We start from the raw sequence: 22,254 nt of genomic DNA, 5'->3' as shown, positions 1-22,254 counted from the left end.
TCAACCCACCCCTACACAGCAGAGCAGGGAAGGTCCCTGGAGAAGCCGCCAGCTTTCCACAGCGCACCCTGCTGCCCCAGCCCCATGGTCCCCCCACCATGCCCTTTTCACAAGCCAGCACGTGCATCTGAAATGAGTGCGTATCGAGTGGGAGGGCCTGTGTGCTGGGCTGGCAGAGGGGCGCCCTGTGCTTGTGAAAAGGGCATGATGGGGGGACAGTGGGGTACACAGAGAAGGAGGGCGGGGGGAAGCCCAAACACGCCCATGGCAGAAGGCATGGCCGCGCCCTGTCTGCTGCCCTCACTCTGAGGAGAGGCGGCCCTGGCTGGGTTTTACAGGAACCTTCACCCACTAGGGCTGCAGGGGCCTGCATGCTCCTATGGATGCCCGGCTTGTCCCTCTCGGGCCCCCATCATCGTCACTGCCTCTTTTTTTTTTTTTTTTTTTTTTTAATATTTTTATTGTCAAACCTTAACAAACAAACATTCTTGACAAGCATTCCAGTATGGTGTACATCAATGGCTCACAATATCATCACATAGTTGAGTATTCATCACCATGATTATTTCTTTGAACATTTGCATCACTCCAGAAAAAAGAATAAAAAAGAAAAAAGAAAAACTCATACATACCATATCCCTTATTCCTCCCTCTCATTGACCACTACCACTCAGTTTTTTTCTACTCAATTTACTTTAATCTTTATTCCCATTATTTGTTTATTTTATTTTATTTTGCATGGGCATACACTAGGACTCGAACCTGGGTCTCCGGCATGGCAGGCAAGAACTCTGCCTGCTGAGCCACCATGGCCTGCCCTATTTGTTTACTTTTTATCCTTATTTTTTACTCATCTGTCCATACCGTAGATAAAAGGAGCATCAGATGCAAGGTTTTCACAATCACACAGTCACAGTGCAAAAGCTATATCATTATACAGTCATCTTCAAGAAACATGGCTATGGAACGCAGCTATGTGAACACAGCTCCATAGTTTCAGGTAGTTCCTTCCAGCCACTCCAGTACACCATAAACTAAAAAGGGGATATCTATATAATGTGTAAGAATAATCTCCAGGATAACCTCTTGATTCTGTTTGAAATCTCTCAGCAACTGACACTTTATTTTGTCTCATTTCTCTCTTCCCCCTTTTGGTTGAGAAGTTTTTCTCAATCCCCTGATGACAAGTCCTGGCTCATCCCAGGACTTCTGTTCCATATTGCCAGGGAGATTTATATGCCTGGGAATCATCTCCCACGTACTTGGGGAGGGGGGGTAGGGCAGAGATTTCACTTGTGTGTCAATTTAGAGAGAGAGAGAGGCCACATATGAGCAACAAAAGAGGTTCTCTGGGGGTGACTCTTAGGCCTAATTTTAAGTAGGCTTAGCCTATCCTTTGCTGGAATAAGTTTCATAGGGGTGAAGCCCAATATCGAGGGCTTGGCCTATTGATTTGGTTGCCCCACTACTTGTGAGAATATCAGAAATTCTCCAAATGGGGAAGTTGAATATTTCCCCCTTCTCCTCATTTCCCCAAGAGGACTTTGCAAATACTTTATTCACTGTCTGAATCACTCTGGGATTTATTGGGGCATCACACTAATCTGGGACAAACCAACAAAGTCTCATGCCCTATTCAAGATTCCATGTATCTATGGTGTTCAACTAAACTGACCATACAAGGTAAAATAGAATATACACTAGCCAAAATATAAATTCTGTATCAAATAAAAATTTATTCCTTTAGTCTCACACAGAATTTGAAGTTTTAAAATATGGATGACATTTGGCAGTGCAATGGTAGCTCAGTGGCAGAATTCCTATCTGCCATGCTGGAGACCTGGGTTCGATTCCTGGAGCCTGCCCATGCCAAATAATAATAATAATAATTATAAAATATGGATGATATCATCCTTTACCCAGTCTTTTGATACATCTTAGTCCTGTCCAGATCAGCTTCATTCGTATTTCTACTCAATGTCTGATCACTTTTTCAACTTTAAATAGTTCCTGTATGGGGTACTGCACACTTTCACAGCTTCAGAGCTCTAACTCAGAGCCTCAGGTGTCACATAAATACCCAAAATTTCTGACCATGTTATATACAAACAGCTCAGTATCTGAGAATTTAGAACTAACAGTTACATCTCCTGAATATATGTGACTGCTGTAAGAGCTTACAATCTCAGACCATTTACAATATGCCCCAACCTGATGTCCCATGCTTTCAACTTTAGTTTAATGAATTTTTATATTATACTTAGTCCCTATGATTGAGGCATGATAATATTTGTCTTTTTGTTCTTGACATTTCATTCAACATACAGCTGTTAAGGTTCATTCACCTAGTTGCATGCTTCACGACTTTATTCCTTCTTGTGGCTGCTCAGTAGTACATTGTATGTATACACCATATGTATACACTGCAGTTCCCCCTTCCATTCCTCAGTCATTGTACCCTTAGGCCACCTCCATCCATTGTGAATCATGAACACTGCGCCAGAAACACCAGTGTGCAAATGTCCATTCCTGTCCCCACACTCAGCTCCTCCAGGTATGTACTGTGCAACAGGGTTTCAGGATCATATGGAAAACCCCACCTCTAGCCTCCTGTGGAGCCACCACTCTGCCCTCCAAGTGGCTGCACCTCTCAGTTTTCCTGTTGACAGCAAACAGGTACATCTTTTTCTCCACATTTTCTCTAGCACTTGTTTCTCTCTGTTCACTTTTTAACAGTTTTATTCTCACGTCATACAATCCAGCCTAAGTATACTGGCATGCCTTTACTACCATACTTTATCTGAAGACATTTCCTTTCCTTCCACAAAGAATACATAACCCTTTCCCAATCCCCCCTGCCTATTGACATTTAGTTTTGGCATAATGCCTTTGTTACATTCATTGGAAGCATATTACAATGTTACTGTTGACTATAGATCTTAGCTTGCATTGATTGTAGTTTTTCATGTATTTCATCTACATTCCTTTGTTCTTCCTCATGCAAAAACATTTTTTAATTTGTACATTTAATCATCATCATTGTCCACTCTAGGCATTCCTAAATTATACCATCTCAGTCTTCATCGTCTACCTTTCTTTCTGGTTTCATATGTGCCCCCAGCCCTTCTTCCTTTATCATTCTCACATTCAGCTTCATTCAGGGTACTTATATTACTGTGCTACATTCAGGTAGTATTGTGCTATCCATCTCTGAATTTTTACAATTAGTTCTGTTGCACAATCTATATTCTTCCAGCGCCACTTACTCAATCTCTATTTCTCTCTCCTGATACTCCTGTGTTCTTAACTAAAATTTCCCAAGTTCACTGTGCATTATCGTTAGTTCATATCAATCAGACCATGCAGTATTTGTCCTTTTGTTTCTGGCTAATTTCACTCAGCATAATTTTTTAAAGATCCATTCATGTTGTTACATGCTTTATGACTTTATTCTGTCTTAGAGGTGCGTAATATTCCATTATATGTTAATGGCACAGTTTGTTTAGCCACTCCTCCGTTGATGGACATTTGGGCTGTTTCCATCTCTTGGCAATTTGTAAATAAAGCTGCTATAAACATTGGTGTGCAAATGTCTGTTTGCCCTCATGTCCTCTGAATAGATACCTAGCAATGGTATTGCCAGGTCATATGGCAATTCTATATTCCTGAGGAGCCGCCAAACTGCCTTCCACAGTGGTTATACCATTTCGCATTCCCAGCAACAGTGGATCAGTGGCATCACTGCCTCTTATCGATTCCTTCCTGCACTGCGATAAGTGCTCATCACAGATCCACTCATGATGTCCTGGAACAACCCCACGGCCGCCTGTCTTATATGAGAAGAAGGCTGAGCAGGGCACACACAGCTGCCAGGCAGCAGCTCAGCACTCCTCTCTGGCTGGGGGAGGTGGAAGGTAGGTCCAGACTGTGCCCACCATCCCAGGCAATGCCCTCACCACCATGAGGATGTCCCATCCACTTGGAATGAGAGCCACATGGTCAAATTCAACATCTACCCTGGTCCAGCACCTCAGGGAAAAATCAAATCAGCCACATGGCAAGGAAACCCCACCCCACCCAGAGATTCTCTGCACTAAGGGCTCAGATAACTTGAGCCATTACGTGTGCCCTCCACCACCCAGTCAGCATCAGCCGTCACTCACGATGGAACGGATGGATGGCATTAAAGCTGGTCAAGTGTGAAGAGCAGAAGAAGGAAGAGGAGGAGGAAAAGGAGGAGGAGGAGGAGGAGGAGGAGGAGGAGGAGGAGGAGGAGGAGGAGGAGGAGGAGATCAGTAAGGAAATAGAAGAATTGAAAAATACTAAAAACCAATTTGACCTAACATATAAATAGAACACTTCACCCAATGGCGGCAAAATACACATTCTTCTCGCATGCATGTGGATCATTTTTCAGGCTAGACCTTATGGTAGGTCGCAAAACAAGTCTCAACAGATTTAAAAATACCAAAAATCACACAATGTATTTTCTTCAACCATGATGGAATGAAGCTAGAGATCAATAACAGAGGGAGAAATGGAAAATTCACAAATATGTGGAAATTAAACAATATATTCTTTTTTTTTCAACTTTTTTCTTGGTTTCGGCAGGCTCCGGGAATCGACCTGGGTCTCCAGTATGACAGGTGAGAACTCAGCCATGAGCCACCAATACACAGCCCTTAATATATTTTTTATTGTGAAATATGATATATATACAAAAAAAAAAACAATTTTCAAAGTACACTTCAACAAGCAGCTATAGAACAGATTTCAGAGTTTGGTATGAGTTACAGTTCTACAGTTTCAGATTTTTCTTCAAATTGCTCCAAAACACTGGAGGCTAAAAGAAATATCAATATAGTGATTCAGCAGTAATACTCATCTGTTAAATTCTATTTTCTCTGTTATAACTCTATCTAATTCTTTGCTCCTTCTCCAACTCTATAAGAATCTTTGGGCTATGCCCTTTCTAACTTTTCCAAGTTGAAAGGGTGTCAACAATATAGGATAGGTGGACAGAATTAGCTAATAATCTTGGATAGACTGGTCCCTCTGGGTTTCAGGGTTTATCTGGCCTAGGAACCATCTGCAAGCAACGGGTTTCAGGAAATCAACTTAGCACATGAAACTTTTATAGAGTCTCAGTTAGAGCCCTAGGTGTTCTTTAGGGTTAAAAGGAATGGTTTTGGTTAGGGTTTGGCAAACCGTGGCAATCAGTAATATCTAGCTGTGGCCTGCTTAAGAGTAGGCTCCAAAATAGTCTGTCAACTCTATTTGAACTCTTTCAGCCACTGATACCTTGTTATGTTTCTTTTCCCCCTTTTGGTCAGTACAGCATTGTCGATCCCACTGTGCCAGGGCCAGGTTCATCCCTAGGAGTCATTTCCTATGCTGCCAAGGAGATTCACACCCTTGGACATCATGTCCCACGTAGGGGGGAACAATGTACTCTTAAACAACCAATGGGTCAAAGAATAAATCACAAGGAAAGTTAAGAAATTCATTGAGGTGAATAAAAATAAAAACACAACATATCAAAACTTATGGTATGCGGCAAAGGCAGGGCTGAAAGGGAAATTTATAGCTCTAAATGACTACATTATAAAAAGAAAGATATCAAATCAGAAATCTAACTCCACAACTGAAGGAATTATAAAAAGGAGAGCAAATTAATCCCAAGGTGAGCAAAAGGAAGGAAACAACAAAGATAGATCAGAGGCAAACGAAATAGAGAATAAAAACAATACAAAGAATCAAGAAAACCAAAAGTTGGTTTTTGAAAAGATAAATAAAATTGAGAAACATTTAGCTAGCTGGATAAAGCAAAAAAGAGAGGATGCAAATAACTAAAATCAGGGGCACATTACCATCAAACCCATAGAAATAAAAAGGACTATAAGAGAATATTGTGAGTAACTATATGCCAACAAATTAGATGACCTAGATGAAATGGACAAATTCCTAGAAACAAACAGACTGTCTACATTGACTCAAGAAGAAACAGAAGATCTTAAGAAAGCAATTACTAGTAAAGAGATTCAATCACTAATCAAAACCCCTAACAAAGATAAGCCCAGGACCAGAAGGCATTACAGGGGATTCTACTGAATGTTCCAAGGATTATTAACACCAATCCAGCTCAAACCCTTCAAAAAAGTGGAAGAGGAAGGAATACCCCTGAATTCATTCTATGAGCCAACCTTACCCCCATATAAAAGCCAGATGAAGAACAGAAAATTAAAGACCAGTATGTCTTATGAATATAGATTCAAAAATCTTTAACAAAATACTATCAAACTGAATCCAACAGCACATTAAAAGAATTATACACCATGACCAAGTGCAATTTATCCTTGCATGCAAGGGGGCTTCAACATAAGAAAATCAATACATTTAATACACCAGAGTAACCGAAAGAAGGAAAGAAACTACATGATCATCTTGATTGATGTAGAAAAGACTTAAAGCACCACTTCTTTTTTATTTTTTTATTAATTAAAAAAAGAATTAACAAAACAATTAGAAATCATTCCAATCTACATGTACAATCAGTAATTCTTGATAACATCACATAGTTGCATATTCATCATTTCTTAGTACATTTGCATCGATTTAGAAAAAGAAATAAAAAGACAACAGAATAAGAATTAAAACAATAATAGAAAGAAAAAAAACAAAAAAAACAAAAACAAAAAACCTATACCTCACATGCAGCTTCATTCAGTGTTTTAACATAATTGCATTACAATTGGGTAGTATTGTGCTGTCCATTTCTGAGTTTTTATATCCAGTCCCGTTGTACAGTCTGTATCCCTTCATCTCCAATTATCCCTTCTCTTTTTTTTTTTTTTTTTAATTAACGGAAAAAAAGAAATTAACCCAACATTTAGAGATCATACCATTCTACACATGCAATCATTAATTCTTAACATCATCACATAGATGCATGATCATCATTTCTTAGTACATTTGCATTGGTTTAGAAGAACTAGCAACATAACCGAAAAAGATATAGAATGTTAATATAGAGAAAAAAATAAAAGTAATAATAGTAAAATCAAAACAAAACAACACAAAACAAAACAAAAACCTATAGCTCAGATGCAGCTTCATTCAGTGTTTTAACATGATTACTTTACAATTAGGTATTATTGTGCTGTCCATTTTTGAGTTTTTGTATCTAGTCCTGTTGCACAGTCTGTATCCCTTCAGCTTCAATTACCCATTGTCTTACCCTGTTTCTAACTCCTGCTGAACTCTGTTACCAATGACATATTTCAAGTTTATTCTCGAATGTCCGTTCACATCAGTGGGACCATACAGTATTTGTCCTTTAGTTTTTGGCTGGATTCACTCAGCATAATATTCTCTAGGTCCATCCATGTTATTACATGGTTCATAAGTTTATCTTGTCTTAAAGCTGCATAATATTCCATCGTATGTATATACCACAGTTTGTTTAGCCACTCTTCTGTTGATGGAGATTTTGGCTGTTTCCATCTCTTTGCAATTGTAAATAATGCTGCTATAAACATTGGTGTGCAAATGTCCGTCTGTGTCTTTGCCCTTAAGTCCTTTGAGTAGATACCTAGCAATGGTATTGCTGGGTCATATGGCAGTTCTATATTCAGCTTTTTGAGGAACCGCCAAACTGCCTTCCACAGTGGTTGCACCCTTTGACATTCCCACCAACAGTGGATAAGTGTGCCTCTTTCTCCGCATCCTCTCCAGCACTTGTCATTTTCTGTTTTGTTGATAATGGCCATTCTGGTGGGTGTGAGATGATATCTCATTGTGGTTTTGATTTGCATTTCTCTAATGGCCAGGGACATTGAGCATCTCTTCATGTGCCTCTTGGCCATCCGTATTTCCTCTTCTGAGAGGTGTCTGTTCAAGTCTTTTTCCCATTTTGTAATTGGGTTGGCTGTCTTTTTGTTGTTGAGATGAACAATCTCTTTATAAATTCTGGATACTAGACCTTTATCTGATATATCATTTCCAAATATTGTCTCCCATTGTGAAGGCTGTCTTTCTACTTTCTTGATGAAGTTCTTTGATGCACAAAAGTGTTTAATTTTGAGGAGTTCCCATTTATTTATTTCCTTCTTCAGTGCTCTTGCTTTAGGTTTAAGGTCCATAAAACCGCCTCCAGTTGTAAGATCCATAAGATATCTCCCAACATTTTCCTCTAACTGTTTTATGGTCTTAGACCTAATGTTTAGATCTTTGATCCATTTTGAGTTAACTTTTGTATAGGGTGTGAGAGATGGGTCTTCTTTCATTCTTTTGCATATGGATATCCAGTTCTCTAGGCACCATTTATTGAAGAGACTGCTCTGTCCCAGGTGAGTTGGCTTGACTGCCTTATCAAAGATCAAATGTCCATAGATGAGAGGGTCTATATCTGAGCACTCTATTCGATTCCATTGGTCGATACATCTATCTTTATGCCAATACCATGCTGTTTTGACCACTGTGGCTTCATAATATGCCTTAAAGTCAGGCAGCGCGAGACCTCCAGCTTCGTTTTTTTTCCTCAAGATGTTTTTAGCAATTCGGGGCACCCTGCCTTCCAGATAAATTTGCTTATTGGTTTTTCTATTTCTGAAAAATAAGTTGTTGGGATTTTGATTGGCATTGCATTGAATCTGTAAATCAATTTAGGTAGGACTGACATCTTAACTATATTTAGTCTTCCAATCCATGAACACGGTATGCCCTTCCATCTATTTAGGTCTTCTGTGATTTCTTTTAGCAGTTTTTTGTAGTTTTCTTTATATAGGTTTTTTGTCTCTTTAGTTAAATTTATTCCTAGGTATTTTATTCTTTTAGTTGCAATTGTAAATGGGATTCGTTTCTTGATTTCCCCCTCAGCTTGTTCATTACTAGTGTATAGAAATGTTACAGATTTTTGAATGTTGATCTTGTAACCTGCTACTTTGCTGTACTCATTTATTAGCTCTAGTAGTTTTGTTGTGGATTTTTCCGGGTTTTCGACGTATAGTATCATATCGTCTGCAAACAGTGATAGTTTTACTTCTTCCTTTCCAATTTTGATGCCTTGTATTTCTTTTTCTTGTCTAATTGCTCTGGCTAGAACCTCCAACACAATGTTGAATAATAGTGGTGATAGTGGACATCCTTGTCTTGTTCCTGATCTTAGGGGGAAAGTTTTCAATTTTTCCCCATTGAGGATGATATTAGCTGTGGGTTTTTCATATATTCCCTCTATCATTTTAAGGAAGTTCCCTTGTATTCCTATCTTTTGAAGTGTTTTCAACAGGAAAGGATGTTGAATCTTGTCGAATGCCTTCTCTGCATCAATTGAGATGATCATGTGATTTTTCTGCTTTGATTTGTTGATATGGTGTATTACATTAATTGATTTTCTTATGTTGAACCATCCTTGCATACCTGGGATGAATCCTACTTGGTCATGATGTATAATTCTTTTAATGTGCTGTTGGATACGATTTGCTAGAATTTTATTGAGGATTTTTGCATCTGTATTCATTAGAGAGATTGGTCTGTAGTTTTCTTTTTTTGTAATATCTTTGCCTGGTTTTGGTATGAGGGTGATGTTGGCTTCATAGAATGAATTAGGTAGTTTTCCCTCCACTTCGATTTTTTTGAAGAGTTTGAAGAGAATTGGTACTAATTCTTTCTGGAACGTTTGGTAGAATTCACATGTGAAGCCATCTGGTCCTGGACTTTTCTTTTTAGGAAGCTTTTGAATGACTAATTCAATTTCTTTACTTGTGATTGGTTTGTTGAGGTCATCTATGTCTTCTTGAGTCAAAGTTGGTTGTTCATGTCTTTCCAGGAACCCGTCCATTTCCTCTAAATTGTTGCATTTATTAGCGTAAAGTTGTTCATAGTATCCTGTTATTACCTCCTTTATTTCTGTGAGGTCAGTAGTTATGTCTCCTCTTCCATTTCTGATCTTATTTATTTGCATCCTCTCTCTTCTTCTTTTTGTCAATCTTGATAAGGGCCCATCAATCTTATTGATTTTCTCATAGAACCAACTTCTGGCCTTATTGATATTCTCTATTGTTTTCATGTTTTCAATTTCATTTATTTGTGCTCTAATCTTTGTTATTTCTTTCCTTTTGCTTGCTTTGGGGTTAGCTTGCTGTTCTTTCTCCAGTTCTTCCAAATGGATAGTTAATTCCTGCATTTTTGCCTTTTCTTCTTTTCTGATATAGGCATTTAGAGCAATAAATTTCCCTCTTAGCACTGCCTTTGCTGCGTCCCATAAGTTTTGATATGTTGTGTTTTCATTTTCATTCGCCTCGAGGTATTTGCTAATTTCCCTTGCAATTTCTTCTTTGACCCAGTCATTGTTTAGGAGTGTGTTGTTGAGCCTCCACGTATTTGTGAATTTTCTGGCACTCTGCCTATTATTGATTTCCAACATCATTCCTTTATGGTCCGAGAAAGTGTTGTGTAAGATTTCAATCTTTTTAAATTTGTTAAGACTTGCTTTGTGACCCAGCATATGGTCTATCTTTGAGAATGATCCATGAGCACTTGAGAAAAAGGTGTATCCTGCTGTTGTGGGATGTAATGTCCTATAAATGTCTATTAAGCCTAGTTCATTTATAGTAATATTCAGATTCTCTATTTCTTTATTGATCCTCTGTCTAGATGTTCTGTCCCTTGATGAGAGTGGTGAGTTGAAGTCTCCAACTATTATGGTATATGAGTCTATTTCCCTTTTCAATGTTTGCAGTATATTCCTCACGTATTTTGGGGCATTCTGATTCGGTGCGTAAATATTTATGATTGTTATGTCTTCTTGTTTAATTGTTCCTTTTATTAGTATATTGTGTCCTTCTTTGTCTCTTTTAACTGTTTTACATTTGAAGTCTAATTTGTTGGATATTAGTATAGCCACTCCTGCTATTTTCTGGTTGTTATTTGCATGAAATATCTTTTCCCAACCTTTCACTTTCAACCTATGTTTATCTTTGGGTCTAAGATGTGTTTCCTGTAGACAGCATATAGAAGGATCCTGTTTTTTAATCCATTCTGCCAATCTATGTCTTTTGATTGGGGAATTCAGTCCATTGACATTTAGTGTTATTACTGTTTGGATAATATTTTCCTCTAACATTTTGCCTTTTGTATTATATATATCATATCTGATTTTCCTTCTTTCTACACTCTTTTCCATATCTCTCTCTTCTGTCTTTTTGTATCTGACTCTAGTGCTCCCTTTAGTATTTCTTGCAGAGCTGGTCTCTTGGTCACAAATTCTTTCAGTGACTTTTTGTCTGAGAATGTTTTAATTTCTCCCTCATTTTTGAAGGATAATTTTGCTGGATATAGGAGTCTTGGTTGGCAGTTTTTCTCTTTTAGTATTTTAAATATATCATCCCACTGTCTTCTAGCTTCCATGGTTTCTGCTGAGAAATCTACACAAAATCTTATTGGGTTTCCCTTGTATGTAATGGATTGTTTTTCTCTTGCTGCTTTCAAGATCTTCTCTTTCTCTTTGACCTCTGACATTCTAACTAGTAAGTGTCTTGGAGAACGCCTATTTGGGTCTAATCTCTTTGGGGTGCGCTGCACTTCTTGGATCTGTAATTTTAGGTCTTTCATAAGAGTTGGGAAATTTTCAGTGATAATTTCTTCCATTAGTTTTTCTCCTCCTTTTCCCTTCTCTTCTCCTTCTGGGACACCCACAACACGTATATTTGTGCGGTTCATATTGTCCTTGAGTTCCCTGATACCCTGTTCAAATTTTTCCATTCTTTTCCCTATAGTTTCTGTTTCTTTTTGGAATTCAGATGTTCCATCCTCCAAATCACTAATTCTATCTTCTGTCTCTTTAAATCTATCATTGTAGCTATCCATTATTTTTTCTATGTTTGCTACTTTATCCTTCACTTCCATAAGTTCTGCGATTTGTTTTTTCAGTTTTTCTATTTCTTCTTTATGTTCAGCCCATGTCCTCTTCATGTCCTCCCTCAATTTATCGATTTCATTTTTGAAGAGGTTTTCCATTTCTGTTCGTATATTCAGCATTAGTTGTCTCAGCTCTTGTGTCTCATTTGAGCTATTGGTTTGTTCCTTTGACTGAGCCATATTCTCAATCTTTTGAGCGTGGACAGTTATCTTCTGCTGCTGGCGTCTGGGCATTTATTCAGATTTCTCTTGGTGTTGGACCCAGCAAGGTTGTAATATTTTTCTGTGAAATCTCTGGGTTCTGTTTTTCTTATCCTGCCCAGTAGGTGGCGCTCGTGGCACCCGTTTGTCTGCGGGTCCCACCAGTAAAAGGTGCTGTGGGACCTTAAACTTTGGAAAACTCTCGCCGTCCTGGGGGTTCGCTAGCCGAAGCGGCTTGAGCCGGCCGGGGTCCGAACGCAGGGAGGGTTGCTGGTCGCCGCAGCCAGGGAAAGAGCCCGTCCGAATTTCCTAGTCGGCCCTGGGCAACAAGCGTGGCGGGAGGGCGCCAGCGGCAGCAGCCTGCCCGGGAGAGTGCACGTTCCCTGGGAGTCACGGGTTTGGAAGGGGCCTCCCCCACCCGTCACCGTTCTCCGCGGCCTGGGGGTTTCCGATCCAATTCTCTCAGTTGGTCCGGGGGCTGTGCGTGGTGTGGGCGCCAGCCGTCTTTGTTTCAGGGGACCGCCTCTCCAATTCTCCCAGCCGGCCCGGGAAGGGGGAAGGGAGTAACTCCGGCCGCTTGCCACCCTGCCCGGTAAGGCCCGCGCGCCTCGACGATCTCACCCGAGCTGCTTCTCTCAGCCAGCCAGCCGTTCCAGGATGGGGTACGCTGTCTTTTTTATCTCTGTTGTGGCTTTGGGCGCTTTCTGTATCGTTTCTATTCCCCTAGTAGGTGTCCTGGAGAAGAAACTAAGATCCGCGCGTCTTACTAAGCCGCCATCTTCCAGCAAAGCACCACTTCTTGATAAAAACAACAACAACAACAAAAAGCTCAGGAAACTAGGAACAGAAGGAAACTTCCTTAATATGAAAAAGGGCATATACCAAAGTCCCACAGCTAACATCATACTCAATGGTGAAAGACTGTAAGCTTTCCTTCTAAGACTGGGAACAAGACAAGCATTATCCACTATCATCACCGCTGTTCAAGACTGTATTAGAAGTTCTAGATGGAGCATTTAGACAAGAAAAAGAAATGAACAGCATCCAAATTGGAAAGGAAGATGTAAAACTTTCCCAATATTCTAAATTCAGAAAATCTTGAAAAAGCCACAACAAAGCAATTAGAACTAATAAATGAATTCAGTAAAGGGGTGGGGTACAAGATCAACACTCAAAAATCAGTAGAGTTTCTAACACATTAGCAATAAATAATCAGAATAAGAAATCACAAAACAACATTCAGCTTACAATAGCTTCTAGAAGAATCATATATCTTGCAATAAATCTATCCAAGAACATAAAGGACTCTTATACAGAAAACTGCAAAACATTATTAAAATTAACCACAGGAGACCTAAATAAAAAGAAGGACATTCCATGTTCATTGATTGGAAGACTGATTATTGTTAAAATATCAATCCTACCCAAAGTGATTTACAGACTTACTGGAAAAATGGAAACACCAATCATCAAATTTATATGGAAGGATAAGGGGCCCCGAATAGTCAAAGCCACCTAGAAAAAGAAAAATGAAGTTGGAGGAATCCTACTATTCAATCTTGAAACTTATTTCAAAGCCACAGTAATCAAAACAGCATGATACAGGCATAAGGACAGTATAGACCAACAGAATCAAACTGAGAGCTCAGAAATCAATTTTCACATTTATAGCCAATTGCCTTTTTTTTTTTTTTTCCTCAATCGACTTTTGACAACACTCACATGTCCACTCAATTGGGAAAGAACAGTGTCTTTAACAAATGGTGCTGAGAAAACTGGATGCCTATATGCAAAAGAATGAAGATCTACCTCTACCTCATACCACAAACAATGAATCAACTCAAAATGGAGGAAAGACCTAAACACAAGAACCAGAACTATAAAACTCCTAGAAGGGCTCTTCCTCTTTCTCCACCGGCGCTCCCGCCGCCATCCAGCCCTCCTCTTCCTCTTTCTCCGCCGGCGCTCCCGCCGCCATCTAGTCCTCCTCTTCCCCCTTCTCCGCCGGAGCTCCCGCCGCCATCCAGCACTCCTCTTCCTCTTTCTCCGCCGGCGCTCCCGCCGCCATCTAGCCCTTCTCTTCCTCTTTCTCCGCCGGCGGCGCTCCCGCCGCCATCTTGCCCTTCTCTTTCCCCTTCTGCTCCGGCGGCGCTCCATCCGCCATCTTATCCTTCCCTTTCTCCTCCTACTCCAGCGGCTCTCCAACCACCACTGTGCCCTCTTCCGCCTTCACCGGCTCCTCCGCCACCGTCCTCGACAGCCTTGCTACCCTCACCTTTCCTCCTCCAGAACAGCTACTAGGGGAGTAGAAACGATACAGAACAGCTCCCAGAGACACCACAGAGATAAAAAAGACAGCGTACCCCATCCTGGAACGGCTGACTGTCTGGGAGAACCAGCTCCGGTGAGATCGCCGAGGGGCGTGGGCTTTTCCGGGTGGGACAGCAAGCGGCCGGAGTCCCTCCCTTCCTCCTTCCCGGGCCAGCTGGCAGAATTGGGCAGGTGGTCCTCGCAAGCCGCGGTGACTGGCGCCCCCACCACGCGAGGACCCCCGGACCAACTGAGAGAATTGGATCGGAAATCCTCAGACTGCGGAGAACGGTGACCAGGGGGGTCCCTTCCAAACACGTGACTCCCCGGTCCAGCTGGGAACGGTGCACTCTCCCGGGCTGCGGCGGCTGGCGCCCTCCCGCCACGCTTGGCGCCCCGGGCCGACTAGGAAATTCGGACGGGTGCTCTCCCGGGTTGCGGCGGCCGGCGACCCTCCCCGCGTTCAGACCCCCAGGCCGGCCGGCACTCTTCCAAGCCACTTTGGCTGGCGAACCTCCCCCACGGCAAGAGTTTTCCAAAGTTAAAGGACCCACAGCACCTTTTACCGGTGGAACCCACAGACAAACGTGTGCCACGAGCGCCACCTACTGGGCAGGATAAGAAAAACAGAACCCAGAGATTTCACAGAAAAATCTTTCAACATGTTGGGTCCAACTCCCAGGGAAATCTGACTAAATGCCCAGACACCAGCAGAAGATAACGGATCACGCTCAGAAAATTGAAAATATGGCCCAGTCAAAGGAACAAACCAATAGTTCAAATGAGATACAGGAACTGAGACAACTAATGCTGAATATAAAAACAGAAATGGAAAACCTCTTCAAAAACGAAATCGATAAATTAAGGGAGGACATGAAGAAGACATGGGCTGAACAAAAAGAAGAAATAGAAAAACTGAAAAAACAAATCACAGAGCTTATGGAAGTGAAGGATAAAGTAGAAAAGATGGAACAAACAATGGATACCTACAATGACAGATTTAAAGAGACAGAAGATAGAATTAGTGATCTGGAGGATAGAACATCTGAATTCCAAAAAGAAACAGAAACTATCGGGAAAAGAATGGAAAAGTTTGAACAGGGTATCTGGGAACTCAAGGACAATATGAACCGCACAAATATACGTGTTATGGGTGTCCCAGAAGGGGAAGAGAAGGGAAAAGGAGGAGAAAAACTAATGGAAGAAATCATCACTGAAAATTTCCCAACTCTTATGAAAGACCTAAAATTACAGATCTAAGAAGTGCAGCGAGCCCCAAAGAGATTAGACCCAAATAGGCGTTCTCCAAGACACTTACTAGTTAGAATGTCACGGGTCAAAGAGAAAGAGAGGATCTTGAAAGCAGCAAGAGAAAAACAATCCATCACATACAAGGGAAACCCAATAAGACTATGTGTAGATTTCTCAGCAGAAACCATGGAAGCTAGAAGACAGTGGGATGATATATTTAAATTACTAGAAGAGAAAAACTGCCAACCAAGACTCCTATATCCAGCAAAATTGTCCTTCAAAAATGAGGGAGAAATTAAAACATTCTCAGACAAAAAGTCACTGAGAGAATTTGTGACCAAGAGACCAGCTCTGCAAGAAATACTAAAGGGAGCACTAGAGTCAGATACAAAAAGACAGAAGAGAGAGGTATGGAGAACAGTGTAGAAAGAAGGAAAGTCAGATATGATATATATAATACAAAAGGCAAAATGTTAGAGGAAAATATTATCCAAACAGTAATAACACAAAATGTTAATGGACTGAATTCCCCAATCAAAAGACATAGACTGGCAGAATGGATTAAAAAACAGGATCCTTCCATATGTTGTCTACAGGAAACACATCTTAGACCCAAAGATAAACATAGGTTGAAAGTGAAAGGTTGGGAAAAGATATTTCATGCAAATAACAACCAGAAAAGAGCAGGAGTGGCTATACTAATATCCAAAAAATAGACTTCAAATGTAAAACAGTTAAAAGAGACAAAGAAGGACACTATATACTAATAAAAGGAACAATTAAACAAGAAGACATAACAATCATAAATATTTACGCACCGAATCAGAATGCCCCAAAATACGTGAGGAATACACTGCAAACACTGAAAAGGGAAATAGACACATATACCATAATAGTTGGAGACTTCAACTCACCACTCTCATCAATGGACAGAACATCTAGACAGAGGATCAATAAAGAAATAGAGAATCTGAATATTACTATAAATGAGCTAGACTTAACAGACATTTATAGGACATTACATCCCACAATAGCAGGATACACCTTTTTCTCAAGTGCTCATGGATCATTCTCAAAGATAGACCGTATGCTGGGTCACAAAGCAAGTCTTAACAAATTTAAAAAGATTGAAATCATACACAACACTTTCTTGGATCATAAAGGAATGAAGTTGGAAATCAATAATAGGCGGAGTGCCAGAAAATTCACAAATACGTGGAGGCTCAACAACACACTCTTAAACAACAAGTGGGTCAAAGAAGAAATTGCAAGAGAAATTAGTAAATATCTCGAGGCGAATGAAAATGAAAACACAACATATCAAAACTTATGGGATGCAGCAAAGGCAGTGCTAAGAGGGAAATTTATTGCCCTAAATGCCTATATCAGAAAAGAAGAAAAGGCAAAAATGCAGGAATTAACTGTTCACTTGGAAGAACTGGAGAAAGAACAGCAAACTAATCCCAAAGCAAGCAAAAGGAAAGAAATAACAAAGATTAGAGCAGAAATAAATGAAATTGAAAACATGAAAACAATAGAGAAAATCAATAAGACCAGAAGTTGGTTCTATGAGAAAATCAATAAGATTGATGGGCCCTTAGCAAGATTGACAAAAAGAAGAAGAGAGAGGATGCAAATAAATAAGATCAGAAATGGAAGAGGAGACATAACTACTGACCCCACAGAAATAAAGGAGGTAATAACAGGATACTATGAACAACTTTACGCTAATAAATGCAACAATTTAGAGGAAATGGACGGGTTCCTGGAAAGACATGAACAACCAACTTTGACTCAAGAAGAAATAGATGACCTCAACAAACCAATCACAAGTAAAGAAATTGAATTAGTCATTCAAAAGCTTCCTAAAAAGGAAAGTCCAGGACCAGATGGCTTCACATGTGAATTCTATCAAACATTCCAGAACAAATTAGTACCAACCCTCCCCAAACTCTTCAAAAAAATCGAAGTGGAGGGAAAGCTACCTAAATCAGTCTATGAAGCCAACATCACCCTCATACCAAAACCAGGCAAAGATATTACAAAAAAAGAAAACTACAGACCAATCTCTCTAATGAATATAGATGCAAAAATCCTCAATAAAATTCTAGCAAATCGTATCCAACAACACATTAAAAGAATTATACATCATGACCAAGTAGGATTCATCCCAGGTATGCAAGGATGGTTCAACAGAAGAAAATCAATTAATGTAATACACCACATCAACAAATCAAAGCAGAAAAATCACATGATCATCTCAATTGATGCAGAGAAGGCATTTGACAAGATTCAACATCCTTTCCTGTTGAAAACACTTCAAAAGATAGGAATACAAGGGAACTTCCTTAAAATGATAGAGGGAATATATGAAAAACCCACAGCTAATATCATCCTCAATGGGGAAAAATTGAAAACTTTCCCCCTAAGATCAGGAACAAGACAAGGATGTCCACTATCACCACTATTATTCAGCATTGTGTTGGAGGTTCTAGCCAGAGCAATTAGACAAGAAAAAGAAATGCAAGGCATCAAAATTGGAAAGGAAGAAGTAAAACTATCACTGTTTGCAGAATATATGATACTATACATCGAAAACTCGGAAAAATCCACAACAAAACTACTAGAGCTAATAAATGAGTACAGCAAAGTAGCAGGTTACAAGATCAACATTCAAAAATCTGTAGCATTTCTATACACTAGTAATGAACAAGCTGAGGGGGGAATCAAGAAACGAATCCCATTTACAATTGCAGCTAAAAGAATAAAATACCTAGGAATAAATTTAACTAAAGAGACAAAAATCTTATATAAAGAAAACTACAAAAAACTGTTAAAAGAAATCACAGAAGACCTAAATAGATGGAAGGGCATACCGTGTTCATGGATTGGTAGACTAAATATAGTTAAGATGTCAATCCTACCTAAATTGATTTACAGATTCAATGCAATGCCAATCAAAATCCCAACAACTTATTTTTCAGAAATAGAAAAACCAATAAGCAAATTTATCTGGAAGGGCAGGGTGCCCCGAATTGCTAAAAACATCTTGAGGAAAAAAAACGAAGCTGGAGGTCTCGCGCTGCCTGACTTTAAGGCATATTATGAAGCCACAGGGGTCAAAACAGCATGGTATTGGCATAAAGATAGATATATCGACCAATGGAATCGAATAGAGTGCTCAGATATAGACCCTCTCATCTATGGACATTTGATCTTTGATAAGGCAGTCAAGCCAACTCACCTGGGACAGAACAGTCTCTTCAATAAATGGTGCTTAGAGAACTGGATATCCATATGCAAAAGAATGAAAGAAGACCCATATCTCACACCCTATACAAAAGTTAACTCAAAATGGATCAAAGATCTAAACATTAGGTCTAAGACCATAAAACAGTTAGAGGAAAATGTAGGGAGATATCTTATGAATCTTACAATTGGAGGTGGTTTTATGGACCTTACACCTAAAGCAAGAGCACTGAAGAAGGAAATAAATAAATGGGAGCTCCTCAAAATTAAACACTTCTGTGCATCAAAGAACTTCATCAAGAAAGTAGAAAGACAGCCTACACAATGGGAGACAATATTTGGAAATGACATATCAGATAAAGGTCTAGTATCCAGAATTTATAAAGAGATTGTTCAACTCAACAACAAAAAGACAGCCAACCCAATTACAAAATGGGAAAAAGACTTGAACAGACACCTCTCAGAAGAGGAAATACGGATGGCCAAGAGGCACATGAAGAGATGCTCAATGTCCCTGGCCATTAGAGAAATGCAAATCAAAACCACAATGAGATATCATCTCACACCCACCAGACTGGCCATTATCAACAAAACAGAAAATGACAAGTGCTGGAGAGGATGCGGTGAAAGAAGCACACTTATCCACTGTTGGTGGGAATGTCAAATGGTGCAACCACTGTGGAAGGCAGTTTGGCGGTTCCTCAAAAAACTGAATATAGAATTGCCATACGACCCAGCAATACCATTGCTGGGAATCTACTCAAAGAAATTAAGGGCAAAAACTCAAATGGACATTTGCACACCAGTGTTTATAGCAGCGCTATTTACAATTGCAAAGAGATGGAAACAGCCAAAATGTCCATCAACAGACGAGTGGCTAAACAAACTGTGGTATATACATACGATGGAATATTATGCAGCTTTAAGGCAGGATAAACTTATGAAGCATGTAATAACATGGATGGACCTAGAGAACATTATGCTGAGTGAGTCCAGCCAAAAACTAAAGGACAAATACTGTATGGTCCCACTGATGTGAACGGACATTCGAGAATAAACTTGGAATATGTCATTGGTAACAGAGTCCAGCAGGAGTTAGAAACAGGGTAAGATAATGGGTAATTGGAGCTGAAGGGATACAGACTGTGCAACAGGACTAGATACAAAAACTCAAAAATGGACAGCACAATAATACCTAATTGTAAAGTAATCAAGTTAAAACACTGAATGAAGCTGCATCTGAGCTATAGGTTTTTTTTTTTTTTACTATTATTATTATTTTTATTTCTTTTCTCTATATTAACATTCTATATCTTTTTCTGTTGTGTTGCTAGTTCTTCTAAACCGATGCAAATGTACTAAGAAACGATGATCATGCATCTATGTGATGATGTTAAGAATTACTGATTGCATATGTAGAATGGTATGATTTCTAAATGTTGGGTTAATTTCTTTTTTTCCGTTAATTAATAAAAAAAAAAATAAAAAAATAAATCGGGTGAAGAAAGAAAAAAAAAAAACTCCTAGAAGGAAATATAGTGAAGCATCTTCAGGACCTTGTGTTAGGCAACGACTTCTTAGACTTTACACCCAAAGCACAAGCAACAAAAGAAAAAACAGATCAATGGGATCTCATCAAAATTAAAAACTTTTGTTTTTAAAATGATAACCTACCTAACAGGAGAAAATATTTAACACAGACATATCTGATAAGGATTTAATATCCAGAGTATATAAAGAAATCCTACAACGCAGCAACAAAAAGACAACCAACCCAATTAAAAAATGGACAAAAGTCTTGAATAGATATTTTTCCAAAGAAAATACATAAATAGGGTGAGGGTTTGAAGTTGTATGTACCTCAGAAAAACAATTCTTAAGTTTAATCCATTCCTGTGGGTGTGAACCCATTGTAAGTAGGACCTCTTGGCAAGGCTACTTCAGCTAAGGTGTGGCCCACTTCAATCAGAACGGGTCTTAGTCCTTTTACTGGAGTCCATTAGAAGAGATGAACTTCAGACAAAGAGGAGAAAGCCATGGAAGGAAGAAGCTGCAATTAATGAAACCCAGAAGAGAAGGAACAGACCAGCAGATGCTGCCGTGTGCCCTGCCCTGTGACGGAGGAGCCAAGGATTGCCAGCAGCTGGTCTTTGGGAAGAAAGCGTCACTGTGATGATGACTCGATTTAGACATTTTCCCAGACTCAAAAGTGTAAGTCAATAAATTTCTATTGTTTAATCAAAACCATTTCTTGTTATTTGTCTAAGCAAACTAGGAAAATAAAACAAATGGTCAAAAAGCACATGAAAAGGTGCTCAACATCATTAGCCATTAGGTAAATGTAAATCAAAACCGCAATGACATAGCATTTCACACCCACAAGAATGGATACTATTAAAAGACAGAAAATTACAAGCTTTGGAGAGGATGTGGAGAAATAGGAATGCTCATGCATTGGTGGTGGGGATGTGAAATGGTGCAGCCGCTGTGGAAGGCAGTTTGGCAGTTCCTCAGAAGGTTAAATACAGAATTACCATATGACCTGGGAATCCCACTTCTAGGTACATTTATTTGAATAGGTATTTCAAAGGAATTGAAAGCAGTGGCTCAAACAGACATTTTCATACAGATGTTAATAGTGCATTCTTCATAGTTGCCGAAAGATGGAAGCAACCCAAGTGTCCGACAACTGAAGGATAGATAAACAATATGTGTTACCACGGAATATTTTTTAGCTGTAAAAAAGGAATGAAGTCCTGATACATGCAACCTCGAAGATGTCATGTTGATTGAAATAAGCCAGACACAAAAGGACATATGAGAATAAACAAATGATTAGATATTTAGAATAAACAAATAATATTTAGAATAAATAAATAATTAGAATAAGCAAATTATTGAGATAATGGAAAAGTTTTGATAAATGGATGCTGGTGGTGATGGTAGCACAACATTGTGCATGTAATTAACAGCTCTGACATATACCTAAATGTGGTTACAAGGGGGAGATTTTAGATTGCATATGTAACTAGAATGAAAAATTTAAAAAAATCCATAGGATTATATAACACAAAGAGTGAACCTTATTGTAAACCATGGGCTCTAGTTAACAATTATTAAAATGTTATTTCGTAAATTGTTACAAATGTACCATACCAGTGCAAGGGGTTAATAATAGTGCGGTATATGGGAACTTTGTATTTAATGACTTCCTTGTAAACCACAACTTCTCTAATAAAAAAGAGAGTGAAGAAAGAATCTCCCATTGGCCTGAGCCCTCCCGCTGCCCATCCCAGAAGATTCCATGTCCAGGGAGGGGAGGAGGAT

The 22,254-nt window shown here is 39.4% G+C and overlaps 1 protein-coding gene across 2 annotated transcripts in view; it reads right to left on the bottom strand.

The window, feature by feature from the left end:
* CDH4 (cadherin 4) overlaps positions 1-22,254 on the bottom strand; it is a 646,269-nt gene that overhangs the window by 81,657 nt on the left and 542,358 nt on the right. The gene's annotated exons all lie outside the window — the stretch shown is intronic.

Source organism: Tamandua tetradactyla, chromosome 1, assembly GCF_023851605.1.
Source record: "Tamandua tetradactyla isolate mTamTet1 chromosome 1, mTamTet1.pri, whole genome shotgun sequence".
Taxonomy (NCBI): Eukaryota; Metazoa; Chordata; class Mammalia; order Pilosa; family Myrmecophagidae; genus Tamandua; species Tamandua tetradactyla.
The sequence above is the reverse complement of the archived record's forward strand: the minus strand, read 5'-3'. Positions and strand labels throughout refer to the sequence as shown.